Here is a 13,703-nt window from a genome sequence, read left to right as displayed (position 1 = left end):
CATGTACTTAGCAGGTACTGGATTAGAAAAAAGCACCAGCTATTGTTCATATCTGTATTTAGAACTGCATGCCAGCTGGAATTTATCTGCACAGCATTCACAAAATACAGACATAGGATCTTGGCATCCAATTGGAATGTATTTTTGAAAATAAAACCATGGGCTTGCTGTCGCTCTGCTCTGGAGTGGCAGAAAACCTGAACATGAAGGGTTGTGATCAGAAGAGACAATTATCAGTGACACGGCAAAGGCTTTCTTCTTAACTCGTGAGGAAATTTGTATTAGTATTAAAAAAACTCACTTGAACACTTAAAACCCACTTGTTACTCTTAAATGTTTTCACTCTTTGAGAAAACTACATCGCTAAGCAAACATGCAAGGGAGAGAAATAACGAATTCAATTAAAAATCATGTTTAGAAAAGGTTACTATAACCAAGAGATGCAGCCAATGCCACTTAGAAAAAAATGTGGATGCCTAAGTAGGGCTATTACCTTTAAAGAGGAAAATTAAAAACTCAAATGAAAGATCAATTCCAGGTTCTCCCCATGACCACATATACCACTGGATAAAATGTAAATATTTACAGGTAAGGGATTGTCCAGATAGAGAAGAATTCCCCAGTATTGTAGAAGAGTTATTTCCGTTCAAGGAGTTTACCTTGGGCAAAAAGGGAGTTTCCAGAGTGTGCAGTGCTGCAGAAATTCAGACTTAATCTAGGTTGCAGCACAGCACAAGAAATAGGGAGCCTGGATAAAGCTCGTGTAAATTAGAACAGTCCCTGAGGGCTGCTCTATTTTACGTGAGGATTCACTGGCCTGTGTCAGCTCTGAATCTCAGCATCCACAGCCGTGGCTCAAAGCTGCTTGTGCTCCATCCTTCATGGGCTGCACCTTCTTCATGGTGCCTCATGTCAGATGGAGCACAGAATATTTCTCTTTTTTCATTTGGAAATTCCGGGAAAACAGGGTCCCTCTCAGCCAAAGAAACAATATTTCACGTGAGCTCAAAAGGAACCCCTTGAAGGTCTGTCCTAGTGGAGCCAAGTTCTCACAAAGCACTGGCTTCTGTGCCCTTCTCAGAGATCCTCGCTCCTCAGCCCTCTGAGTTTGCAAACATACTGTCGGAGTGAGGTAATCATTAATCAACTGCCTGTTTGGGACTGTTACTAAAAAAATCCATTCATTTCAGCAAAGTAATAGTTGCCTTTCCTCCACGCAGCTTTTGAGTCCCCCCTGCCACAAAGCCCTGATTTTTTTTTTCTTTTCCAAAGCTATTTGTAAACCAATAAAATGTCACTACTTCATAAATGAACAAAAGCTCTCATTGACTTCAAAGGGAATTATATTCACCCAAGATTTTGCCTCTAGTTCTTACCTGCCTAATTATTAAGATTCTACACCGTGGGTTACAATGTCGTAAGATATGACCTGAAAATTGTGGGCCTGTCCCCAGCTATCAGTCAGGTATTCAAGCCACCAGCCTGATACACAAGTTGTTCAATCCTTTCACAGGAGTATCCTCCTGAAGGCATTGCAGCAATGTTTGTGCTTAAAGTTAAGTATATGTTTTAATGTTCTACTAAACCATGGTTTAAGTCCTTACGTAGTTTCAGATGAGCAGAGCTGCTGAAAGTTAAATAAGTTTAGTGTGACAGCTAATATATGAACTCTATTTGGACACAAATAATTTTTAATAACAGGTTATTTGCTGGTATATAGAATATGGAATTATTAAGTTTAGAAGAAGTGAGTCAAGGCTTCTCCTATAGCATTTGCTTTCATTGACTGAAATAAATAATCGGGGGGGGGTGGGGGGTGACCACCCAGATCTCAAGTGTAAAGAAATGCTAACAAGTTTTTGATTTCCTTTTTGAAAAATCAGATTTGTCTGTTCAGGTCACAATTATTTTCAGTGCCTCTGGCACTGACATTACAAACGTCAAAAAAAAAAAAAAAAGGCAGCCCTGTAATTCCTGTTCTGGAATTCTCACTCTGGTTTCTGGAGCATCAAACAAAACTGCCCATTTCTAATCACTGGCTCCTGAAGAGGGCAGCACGTTCTAGATATTATTGAACTGTAAGCTTTGAGGTGACAGCCTGGGCTTCACTTTACTGCACACAGAGGAAAGGGGAATAAAACTTTCTGGAGAGTTTGTGTACATGGTTCCCACGATCCAATAAGTCAGCAGAAGTCCAAGGCTTTTGGCCAAGGTCACAACTGTATTTGATTATTAGAGAGGACATTCAAAATAGCTACCTGAAGCAATGCATTTAGGAAGAGAGCAACAAAATACCAGCAAGGGGTACTTCCATGAGGAGTATGTTTTATCTTTAACACTGTAGATAACTTTTCCTATTGGCAGCGCATTGACTATCAAAACTACTAAAGGGGTTAGATTTAATTATCTCACTTCTTTGCACATTTCATCTCAATTGCTATGGCAACATTCAGTTGCCTCAGCAGCAATGTACACTTTAATCAGATATTTCCTCACTCATTTCTCTGTGCACCACAGCAATGTAGTCAAATTTACAGCCAAACCCTGATGCATCTGATAACACCTCTTAGGAATTAATGGCTAACTTTCCTCTGCCCCTCACCCATAGCCACAAACATTTCTAGGGCGTTTTGCCCTCTGATGGCAAAGGCTTTAGGAGATGAAAAGTGTGTGTGCTTTTTATCTTCCCCACTTCACTGATTTTATGTTGTTTTTTTGCCACCACTCCCTCTTTACACGTCCTCTACTTACTCGGGAACTCTTCCCATCAAGCAATGGGCAGGTCCTCTGGTCCCTGCAGGAACTCTTTCAGGCCTGAGAACAGGAAACACAATAACTGGGCAGACAATATGGTTCCTCCCGTATTCCACCCTGCCCTGAAAAGCTTTTTGTTGGATTACTCAGCCCTGATTAAATGCTTCATCGGAGTACATCATAGCTCTTTAAACTTCTTGGCCCAGAAACCAGGAACATAGGCTAAAATAAAAGTAATTAGGAGTGATGAGCAGATACTAGGGACTCCTTATTGAAATGCAGACAGTAAAAGGAGTCAGGAAGCTAAAAGTACATGGGGATTACTAAATTCAGCTTATGGGAAGTCTCGATATTTCTGACATAGAAAATCATCTGGTCTGAAAACATGTCACCAGCACTGCAAATGGTGAAGAGAGATAAGTTCCTAATGGTGCCTGGAGTCTATGGTGGAAAACACAGAAATGCATTAGAAGGATTGAATTTGTTTGGATTGTAGTCAAACTTTTGGGAAAGAATGATGGGCACACAGCCTCTTCCTGATCAACCAAAGGTTTTCCTGGGAGAACTGCCCATTTTCCCTGGCCTGGGCTCTTGGCAGCCTCAACATCTTGCCTAAAGAAGAGGGCACCCAGTGTGGCACCTCTGGCTGCTGCATTTTTCATATGGTTGCCAAAGAAGGGAGGAATTTGACAGAGAGACAGGGTAACATGACAGGAAAATGTTCACATCCATATATGTATATACAGAACTCGTGTGTGCTCTCACTGCAGCACTAACACTCCCTGAAGGTATTACTATGTTGCTAGACAAATTAAAATTAAACAAGAGGTAAAAGTGCTCTTGAACTGAAAACTGTTAAAAGATGCCCACAGGCAAGACAAAAGTGAACAGCGGGAGTTTATCCAGCTGTGGGTGACTGGGAGTTCCTGTGCTCCCATTCCTACTGCAGGAAATGCAATTTCAGAGAAAAAAAAAATCATAAAGGTGGTGTGAGTTCCAAGTAGAATGACATGAATATTTTTTTTCAGCCCTTAATATAAAAATTAGGATAATCTCTGTGAAACCCATTAAGCTACAGGACTGAATGGAGAGGGATGGTGGGAAAACAGAAGAGCCCAGAAAAAGAATGAGATGTCACAAATGTGATAGCACGTAGGTCTGCTGACAAGCACATCTAATAACATCTGGAATTAGTGGAGTATGTGAGATCAACTTTGAAAAAATTTCTAAAAAACCAAAATAAATCTCTCTCAACAGAGTATTTTTAAAGTGAAATACAAAAGAGGTATTTTTTTTTTTACTGGGGGGATGCAATGAAACCTTGTAAAGAATATATGAGATGTGAAGGGACATGGCCAAAGGTCTGCATACTGAGATCAAACCCAGAAAAAAACATAAAAATAATAAACTATATAAATTTATAAAAACCAGTAGTAGTAGTAGTAGCATGTGTTAAATATATACTAAATTTGGATTTGTGAATCACATTTTATGCAAGTGCAAATGGAGGCACTTAGAGGTGAAGGTGAACAAACTGAATAGATTATTCATTTTTGTGCATAAAATTCTTAGGTTTACTATTTCCCTTCATTCACACCACAAAACAATGTATCTCACAGCAAAAGAATCTGCTGTGTAAATTATTACATGTTGTGCACTGAGAAAAGAAATGACACGGCTCAATATCCCAGTCACATAATGAAATAAGGAACTGTACTCCAAGCAGTTAATTCAGTTATTTTCATGACAGTGTTATCCCACAGTTATCACCATGACAATGCATCTTTGTTGACTTAGAAGTACTCAAAAATGAAAGAGCATTTGGATGTGGAGACAAGGATATGAAGACATGGTAGGAAGGAAGATTAAAACCGTAATTCTGTCTCATTTTTACAATACTGTAATCCCAATGGAGCCGCTGGAAGTGCTCCCAATTTGCACCAGGACAAAAGCCAGCGTGTCTTCCTCTGATTCTACGTACTTGGAAACTGTATCTCACTACCAGCTACATTTATAGTCCTACTGCTGTATAATGAAAGGAAATATGTGAAAATGAAAACAAAAGGGGTATTAATGCATGCATGAGAATAACACAACAAAGAGGATCTGGCTTTCTGCTGGTGAAAATAAAAATTAACCGTCTCTCCTGCTTTGAATGCTTCGACTCCAAGTACAAGTCTTATAATCTAATTGGTGTAACAGAATCATGTAATGTTTACGTTGGAAAAGACCCTCAAGATCATTGAGTCAAACCATTAACCTGGAGCTGCCAATCCACCACTAAACCATGTCCCTGAGCACCACATCTACATGTTTTTAGCTGCTCCTGGGGATGGTGGCAGCCACTGACACCTGATGGGGGTCACATTTGCTCAGCTCGGGCCATCTGGGATCTCCTGGGTTAGCCAGGACTGCTGGGAAAGGACAGGGCTTGGTTAGCACTGTCACCACTTCAAAAATACTAAATGCAAGTACCTGAGATTTGTATCATTTTTTGTTATATGAAACCAAACAATTTGTATATATGAGACTATTTTCCCTTCGGAGTAGAGCTCTGTGAAATAAATCTAACCCTAAATTAAACAATAGGATCAAAGACTTTCGCCCTGATAGGGCACTTCCAGGCTTAAAAGCACGGATGTAAAATGTACTGTTTTTGCTCAACAGATCTGCTCTTTGGACTAAATCCAGATTCCAAGTTATTGGGAGAGACTTCTGGATTGGGCCCCTTGTGTATATTCACATTCATGTACGATTACTTTAGTGGAAAACGTGGTTTTATTCCCACTTATGATGGAGTGAACTGAATTCTCTTTTGGCATTACTTACTGTATCAACAATGAAATTTATGCAGTCTCGGTGCATTTAAATTCTGTACTATACTAAAACTGCACTATCAAAATGAAGGCTAGCAGAAAAACTCCTTTAGTTTAACTGGGAGCATCTTTAGTAATAACAGGATGCATGAGACAGAAGGAATCCAGCCTGGCCTTTTGCAGATCATTTGAGTTTTCCAAGTTTTGCATTTAAAAGCTGTAAAATACATTTTTATTAGTGAACTGAGAAAATTAGATAAATCCTAGGAGACTTAAAGCATGCCGAAACCTATTCTGCCATTCCAACAAAGTAATTTTTCATGATGCAACTGCACTGAGATAGTTCCATTTATGAAATAATTCAATTGTTAAAGTATTTTTGAGGACGAGTAGAACATGTTTAGTAAAACTCACTTGTACCCTCTTTATGCTGCTGCTTTCTTTGGCAAAATGTGGCATATACTGTGTGCTGACATTTTATTTGTTACATGCGATATTTTAAAGAACATTTGAGGAAAGGGTATAAAAACTGAGGTGCATGTGAATGTGCCCATTACAGCTGAGACCGCCAAAGGTGCCTGGAGAAACGAGACCCCTGGCCCTGATGGAAATTCCCTGGAAGGCAGGAATAGCCTGGCAGTCCCAGACTATGCACAGAACAGAATTTCCCAGCATTTATTCAGGTCTGCACCTTAAAGTAAAACTTGGGTGTGATGGAGCCACACACAGCAATGGGCTCTGCAATTTCCTGCACGGCTTTTACGAGGAGGGCTCCTCATGCCTCTGTCCTGCTCCTCCCTTTGCTGTTCATGTCCTGCTTTCCATTTTCCACCCTCTCCTTCCCAAAGCCTCCCCAGCAGGCTGATGGGCTGGGCAGGGACTGGTCCTGGTGGTGCTCAGGGCTGGTTGAACGTTCAGCCACTGATCCCACTGAACAATTCCTGTGTCTCAGCCGTGCCATCACCAGCAGCTGCTTCTCCTGAGCTTGCCAGCTTTCTGTCACCTCCAGGATTCAATGAAGTTCACAGGCAGTGTGACAAGGTTATATAATTCTGTCAAGAGATCATGTCTTTGATTTTTTCATCTCTTAGACCTACATGTCTACCCTTTGGGGGTCTATCACAGGCTGAGAAGTTCCAATATATTACATACCATAACACAGCAGTATAAAGAGTGCTATATAAACTATATAAATGCCCTTCCTTTGAACAGAATAGCAGGAGCTTTCACTTCTTTCTTTTTCTGAAAGAATATTACCTAATACTGAAGAGAAACCACAGCTGTATTCATATGTGCATGCCCATGCTTTGCTTGTAATTTGAAACACATTGTCAAATGTTATCATACCTAGTGTTCCTTCTCTCACTTACATTTAAATATTCTGTGCCTAATTTGTAGAGAATAAAAAGTAACTTTAATCACTTGGATAAAATATTTACAGTTTAGCAACTTTACTGGGAAAAGAAAATACATTTCACGGAGCCATTAAAAGCACCCTGAGAACTTCAGTGGCACTTTCTCATCTAAAAAGTTTCCATGCAGTGTAGCTGACCCTCTTAGCTCTATTTTTGCCTGGTTGTTTAGCACGGGTAGTTTGTGCTCTGGCTCACATACACTGAAGTACAAAGCTGCCACGCTTCAGGGTGTCACCACTTCCCAGCTTTATGCCCTGCCCCTCTGCTGGAAGATTGTGATCCCATCTCTGGTCTTCTAAATGATGCTTCCACAAACTCACAGAGGGGGGAAAAAAAAAAAAAAAGAGAAGAATTCTAGATGTTTTCAAGGAATTAGAAGAAACCCTTCAGTATTATTCAAATGATTTTTTGTCGATTGATCATCTTGAAAAATTTCAAATTGACAGCGTCCCTTTTAATGATAAACTTTCAAAGCTTCCTGAAATCTCCCTGTTAAATGAAGCTACTATTTTAACACCTATTGAAAGAGGTCTATGCAGCTTGGAAACAGATTAAACAGCCCTGAAAAAAGGCCATATTCTGTTATGGGCTTTAATGAATCCAGAGAATTTACCAATAAACATGGTACATATATTAGGTTGATTTACTAAGCAATCTGCAATTTAAAAGCCAATGAAATAGTCTTAAGGCTTCCTATTCCTCCATCTTACCACTTTTATACTTTATCCTAGTAAAAAATAAAAAGAAAGTGATATCAGTCAATATTACAGGATTCCACGTTAGCTTTTCACATAAACCAGGTGCAAGTGATTAAGAATATGCTTCCTGTATTTTTTAAAAGCTCTTTGTCTGTTTTGTTTATAGCCATTCAGTTAAAAAGGAAAGAAATATCCAGAGCTAATCTGCACAGTTTGGGATTTTTGGTGGCTGTCTTGGGTATCTGGATGCATCAGCTCTGTTCCTATTTCGTGTCTTGTAAGGCATGTTTGGGTTCACATTCGAAAAGATAAAATTTTAATAGAAAGTTATGGGAGTGATATTTTTAACCAGAATAATTTTAATTGAAATTAAACCAAATTTAAACACTTCTTTTCTCGTTAGGTTTGGTATAACCCATTTCAAAACAAAATCCATCACTTGGACTAAAACTAAGGTGACATTGTCACTTTAAATCACAACCCTGTATTTCAGCAATTGGCATCTCATGAAGTGGTTGTGCCGCTTGCAAAACGTTCAAGGACAATATTAAACAACATCTACAACCTTCCCAATGTTATTTAAAGAAAAATCAGGTTTTCCATCTCTCTGATTTCTTTGCCTCTTCAAATACTGTTATTAACATTCTTTTTCACACATCCTCGTTTCTCCCCTTTCAATTTTAATTATTTTTTTTCTTTCCAAATTAATCCTTTGTTTGAACTGTTACTTTTGAGAGAGGAAAAAAAAAAGTTGAACAACAAACAGCTGAACGTTTGCCAGTTTGCTTTGTGTCTTTTTGTGCTTCTTCTCAGAGGCCAGATCTGACAAGGTGCTGAGCATCAGGCAACTCACTGAGAGCTGAGGGTGCTGAGAATCTCTTGGAAGAGCCTGGCATATTGCAGGATCATGCCTTGCACAACAAGTTCTCCAAGTGATGACTATTTATGTTTCACTGAATAGACTTAGCATAAATTTTAGCTGCTCTGATCTGACTGGGATTTTTTAATGGGCCAAGAGGGGGTATTTCTCATGTCCGTGTCACTCAGCACTTGGAGAATGAAGTGTACAGCAATGCCACCCAAAATGTCTGGCAAAGGACCAGATGTCATGGTTACAAACACACACAAATATTGGAATACATTAGAGGAAATTGCAAGGTATGTAAGCTCTTCAGAGCTGAGAAGGCAAGCAGATCATTGCAAGTCCTGCCTTAATCAAATAATAATTCAAAACAAACTTACACACAACCAGCAAGAAATCACAAAATCAAAGCATGAACGATGCCCAAACTACTGGACACTGTGTAGTGTTCACCTGGGTTGTATTATTTTAAGTTACAGGGGCAGCATTCAGTAAAACAATATATAATATATAATATATAATATATAATATATAATATATAATATATAATATATAATATATAATATATAATAGATAATATAATCTATTCCAATGACAGCACAGCTCATTGTTATTTTTTCAGTTCAAATGTGAACAGTTGGGTTTTATCTACTCTACCTACACATAGCATAGAATCATGGAATCACAGGATGGTTTGGATTGGAAATGACCTAAAAGATCATCCAGTTCCAATCCCCCTGCCAAGGGCAGGGACACCTTCCACTATCCCAAGTTGCTCCAAGCCCTGTCCAACTTGGATTGGACACTTCCAGGGATGGGGCAGCCACAGCTTCTCTGACCAACCTGGGCCAGTGTGTCATCACCCTCACAGTAAATATAATGTTGGTGTAACACGGTGATGTATGTTTACATATAATGCTGTAGCTATACAGTAACTTCTTACAATACAGAACTTTTGATTATGAAGAGTCCACTGGAATTAAAATCTCGCCCTCTTTAGGAAACCTGGATCAAACAGCCCCTCCTGATGACAAAGGTGCCAGTGCAGACAAAGTCATCCTGCAGGCACAGTGTGCACGTGGGCATCAGGAAAAGCTGAAACATTTTATATATGAAATGTGGTTCCAGCTGTGGTTTGTCTAATATATAAAAGGCACTGCTTTAGTTATTTGCTGACTCCATGCACAATCTCAAGCAAGAAAGGAACTTTTAAAAATCTAACTTAAGCAGTGTCCATTTGCTGCATCCAGCAGGTACAAATCAAGGCCCCCAGAGCAGCAGCAGTGCTGCAAATCTCACCCTGAGCACCAGGAATGAGCTGGGAGGTTTGCAGGGAGCTCCTGGAACATTGTGCCCATGACAGGCTCTCACTAGAAAATGCTAGCAGCAGGTTTCCATTAAAAAATAAGTGTAACCCTCATTTAATTACAGAATGACTTTCCATCCGTTGTATCCTTTCATAATTCTATACCTATATATATATATATATAATTCTAATGTTGATTAATCCTATATATCATAAAAATCTCCTATTAAAATGTAGCTAGTCAGACTTTCAAGGCAGAGCAATGGCAAGCATTTGTTCTAAATCTACACAAGCTAAAGGGCTAACAAATACTAGATCAGGAAAAAAACCACCACGAAAAACAAAGAAACAGGAAAAAAAGATTGTGAAAAGTTCTTGCTCCTAAAAAACTCTTGCTCCTTTTGAACTAGTTTACTCAGCTTATATAAGAAAATATCAATGAAAATTTACTCTGTTTTAACAATTAAGAAGAGTTTTTCCTAATCATACTCTTTTTGTTTCTGTTTTGTTGTTTTCTACCCAGTTTTCCAAACATAAGCATACCCGCCTATAATATCTTTGAGTTTAATACCTTCTTTCATCTCATCTTTTCAATCTCTTTTCGTTTGGACATCGTTTCTACTGCTGGTGTTTTGAATACTTTGAGCTTTCAACACCTTAGACTTGAGGATTATGTTTCCCCTTTATCATTCACACACATGCAAAAAAAAAAAAAGACAGAAGAAGATTGTATTTCTAAATAGAAAACTTCTTAGTGTCTCACTGTGTCCAACTTCTCTCCATACTTAAATTGGTCTGCCATAATTAGTGTCTCAAACTTTCCTGTGATTAACCTCTATACTGTTCTGTACTCTGCCTGCTTTCTTTTTGCTTCATGATCACCAGCTGACTCAATAGTCTAAAAAAAAGTGAATTGCTTTGATTAAAAGGGTACAAAGTAGGTTAAAGAATCTTCTATTTTGGTTTAGCTCCTTAACTTGTTTTTAATCAATTTAAGCAAAATTAAAACCAGCCACTTGGAGATCAAGGCAAGAACATCAAAAAAAAAAAAGGGATTGAAAACATTTTTGAACAATTAAAACTTACATTTTTAATGAAAATATTTAATTTTTGAGAAGACATATCCTTAATAATAAATCATATCTGTGTCTCGTGGTGTATTCCACATGTAGGTCACAAAGCACGATTAACTGAAGAAATTGGGTGACTGAAATGTCACAGAAAGGGCACCATGGAAAGGTAAAGTGGAACAAGTCCCTCAATTATATATGATTCCTACAACTCTGTGGTTATCTCAGCTCCATTGGGGCTCTTCCACAGAATAAGCCAGTGTAGAAAATTTGCAGATGAAGCCGAATTTAGGTGCTTGGAAGGGCTCTTAGAACTGAAGGTTACTGAAAATTCTGTTGTGGAACATCTGCCTGAAGTCATGATATCACTGTCAAGTCTGAGGTTGTACTGTGTGAACATCATATTACAGTAAATTCACTGATAATTTCAACGCTTTATTGATTTTCTGAAGTTTGGAGGAACTTTTAACAAGTTTGCTGTATTCTGGGTTGTTCCTTGTAATATTGTGTATTTCAGCTGATATCCACAAAAATCCCATGGTGTTTTTTGGCTTGCCCTGTTTCCCCTGAATCCCCTTTCCTTCCCCAAAGCTGACATTATACATTCTATCAGGCAAAGCTTCTGGTGAATTTTTTTGATCCTTTCTATCTTTTAACAGTCATTCAGCATCAGCACGTATGTGTACATTAGCAAAGGTTTCCTTTTATCTTGTGAAATTCAGACATTAGATGGTCATCTCTCCTGGAAAGACACCAGATTAGTTTGTTCTGTAGATGGTTCACAATAGAGTTCTCTCTTTTTTAATAACTTCCTAATAAGTAAATGAATGTACTGGTTTCTGCTGATTGAAAGTGCCTCCATCGAGGTACAAAGGCAGACTAAGAAGCCTTTTTATATTTCATCTGATCTCAGGTCATTGAATTGATTCTTTATATAATACTGAAAAGGCTTCAAGATTCTGTAATTAACATTCAGGGTACTGCTAGCACATGATCTTAGCACTCTATGTTATGGAAGTGATTATGTCTTTTTTTTCCCTCTTGTGGCACTGCTTTTGCTAAGTGTTCCAAAGGTTTACCAAAAATTGTGTGTTTCTGCCCTCTGTGCTGTAAAATTGCACTATCAATGGAATTATTTTCCTCTAGACATTACACTATGAAAACACTTGCTTTTGATCAGCAAACTAAAAGGCTAGTTTTTAAATTGGCTCACAATTAGAGTAGATGTTATTTTAATTTACTGTCTTATTGCTTTTCTAAGGAACTCCAGGATTCTTAAGACATCACTAGGTTTGCATAGGAATGACTTTTTTAATAATTGTAGTTATCATTATGTGTCATTAAAATGAAAATATCTCAAGTGCTTCAAAATAACATTCATAACAATTTGAGAGTAAATGACACTAATCATGAGAGCACCTCAAAGCAGATGATTTAACAATACACAAAATAAGGAAAGCACAACACAGAATTCCCATATCAACTCAAGTTCTAAAAATCTGTATTGGAGCCAAGATACCTGGTGTCTTATCTAAACCTCCAGGAAATCAGGTTCCAAACGCTAAAATGTTAAAGAGGGAGGATCTAGCTGCTGAAATCCTTCTTTGGGGGCTCGAAACATTTCCAAGGCACTGAGTTAGCATTTTTGATAGGGATCTCACATTAAATTGACCTTTCCTGGTAAAAAGATGCATTACCTGTAAGCAGCTGCTGCCCCTGCCTTGACCTGCCCCAGGTCCCAGGGCAGGGAGGTGTGATAACTGTTCTCTTTCTTTGCTGCAGTTTTCCCAGCCACTGTAATTCAGATTCACACTGTCAGCAGTCAGGGGGGCATGTGACTAAGTGGCAAGAAGGAAGGTATAAGAGCACCCTGATTTTAATCCCGATTGAGCCACCGGAGGAATGTGTGACTGAGGAACTGCTTGGCTCCCTTAAAACCTCCCCCAGTTCACTGGGCTGGGTAAGAAGCCCTGCTCCAAAACCCACGCCCAAGTTAAGCATTGCAGGTAAGTCAATGAAGAGGAAACAAATCTCTCTCTTTTTTTTTTTAATAAAATGTTTCTAAAGAACATTGGTAATGAGGCAGCCAGTGCTCAGGAAATGCAGCTAATTGCACTCTGCAGATACAAAAGCAGTGACAGATCCCCTCTGTCCCGAGCACAGGTCTGTGCTGCAGCTAATCCTGCCAGACTCCTGCAGGAGAAGGTAAAAGCTGATGATTGTTTACTGTTGCCAGCCAGGAAAGGTTGCCTATCCACCAGTGATTGAGCCCCAGCAGCACTGGCCTTTCAGACAGAAAAAGCCTGAGAAGATATTTATAAACTAAGCAACTTTCTTTTCCTTGAGGGGAGCACACCCCTAAGCTGAAACATGAGTAGGATGCTGCTGAACACTCTGCCTCAGAAGGGGCTCTTCTCAGGGTAGAATGGTGAGAGTAAACAAAAAGGTATATAAATGTAACACATTCCCATAAAATGCAATAAAACATATTTTGATACTCATAAAAGTGTGATCAAAGGTTCGGGAAAACTCACTGCATCAATTATAGTGGTACCTGTGCACTGAAGAATACATTTAAATAATAGTTTGCTTCAGAAAATACTTTGAAGACAGGAGAGAACTCTCTGGTTCTGTTCATTTTTGATCTTCACAAAGTGTAGTTATTTTTGGAAAGCGAATTGTCAGAAGTATTAATGTTATTGGATGGAGCAGCACAGTTTACAGGAATTGCTACTGGAGTCCGTCTGGTGATTGGCAGTCAGTATTTTCACATGAGACTCCC

At 38.8% G+C, this 13,703-nt stretch overlaps 1 protein-coding gene across 16 annotated transcripts in view; it reads right to left on the bottom strand.

Moving 5' to 3' along the window:
• ADGRL2 (adhesion G protein-coupled receptor L2) overlaps nucleotides 1-13,703 on the bottom strand; it is a 376,238-nt gene that overhangs the window by 173,732 nt on the left and 188,803 nt on the right. The window lies entirely within an intron of this gene.

The sequence above is a fragment of the Lepidothrix coronata genome, unplaced genomic scaffold (assembly GCF_001604755.1).
Source record: "Lepidothrix coronata isolate B3197 unplaced genomic scaffold, Lepidothrix_coronata-1.0 Scaffold114, whole genome shotgun sequence".
Classification (NCBI taxonomy): Eukaryota; Metazoa; Chordata; class Aves; order Passeriformes; family Pipridae; genus Lepidothrix; species Lepidothrix coronata.
Note: the sequence above shows the minus strand (reverse complement) of the source record. Positions and strands in the feature narration are given on the sequence as shown.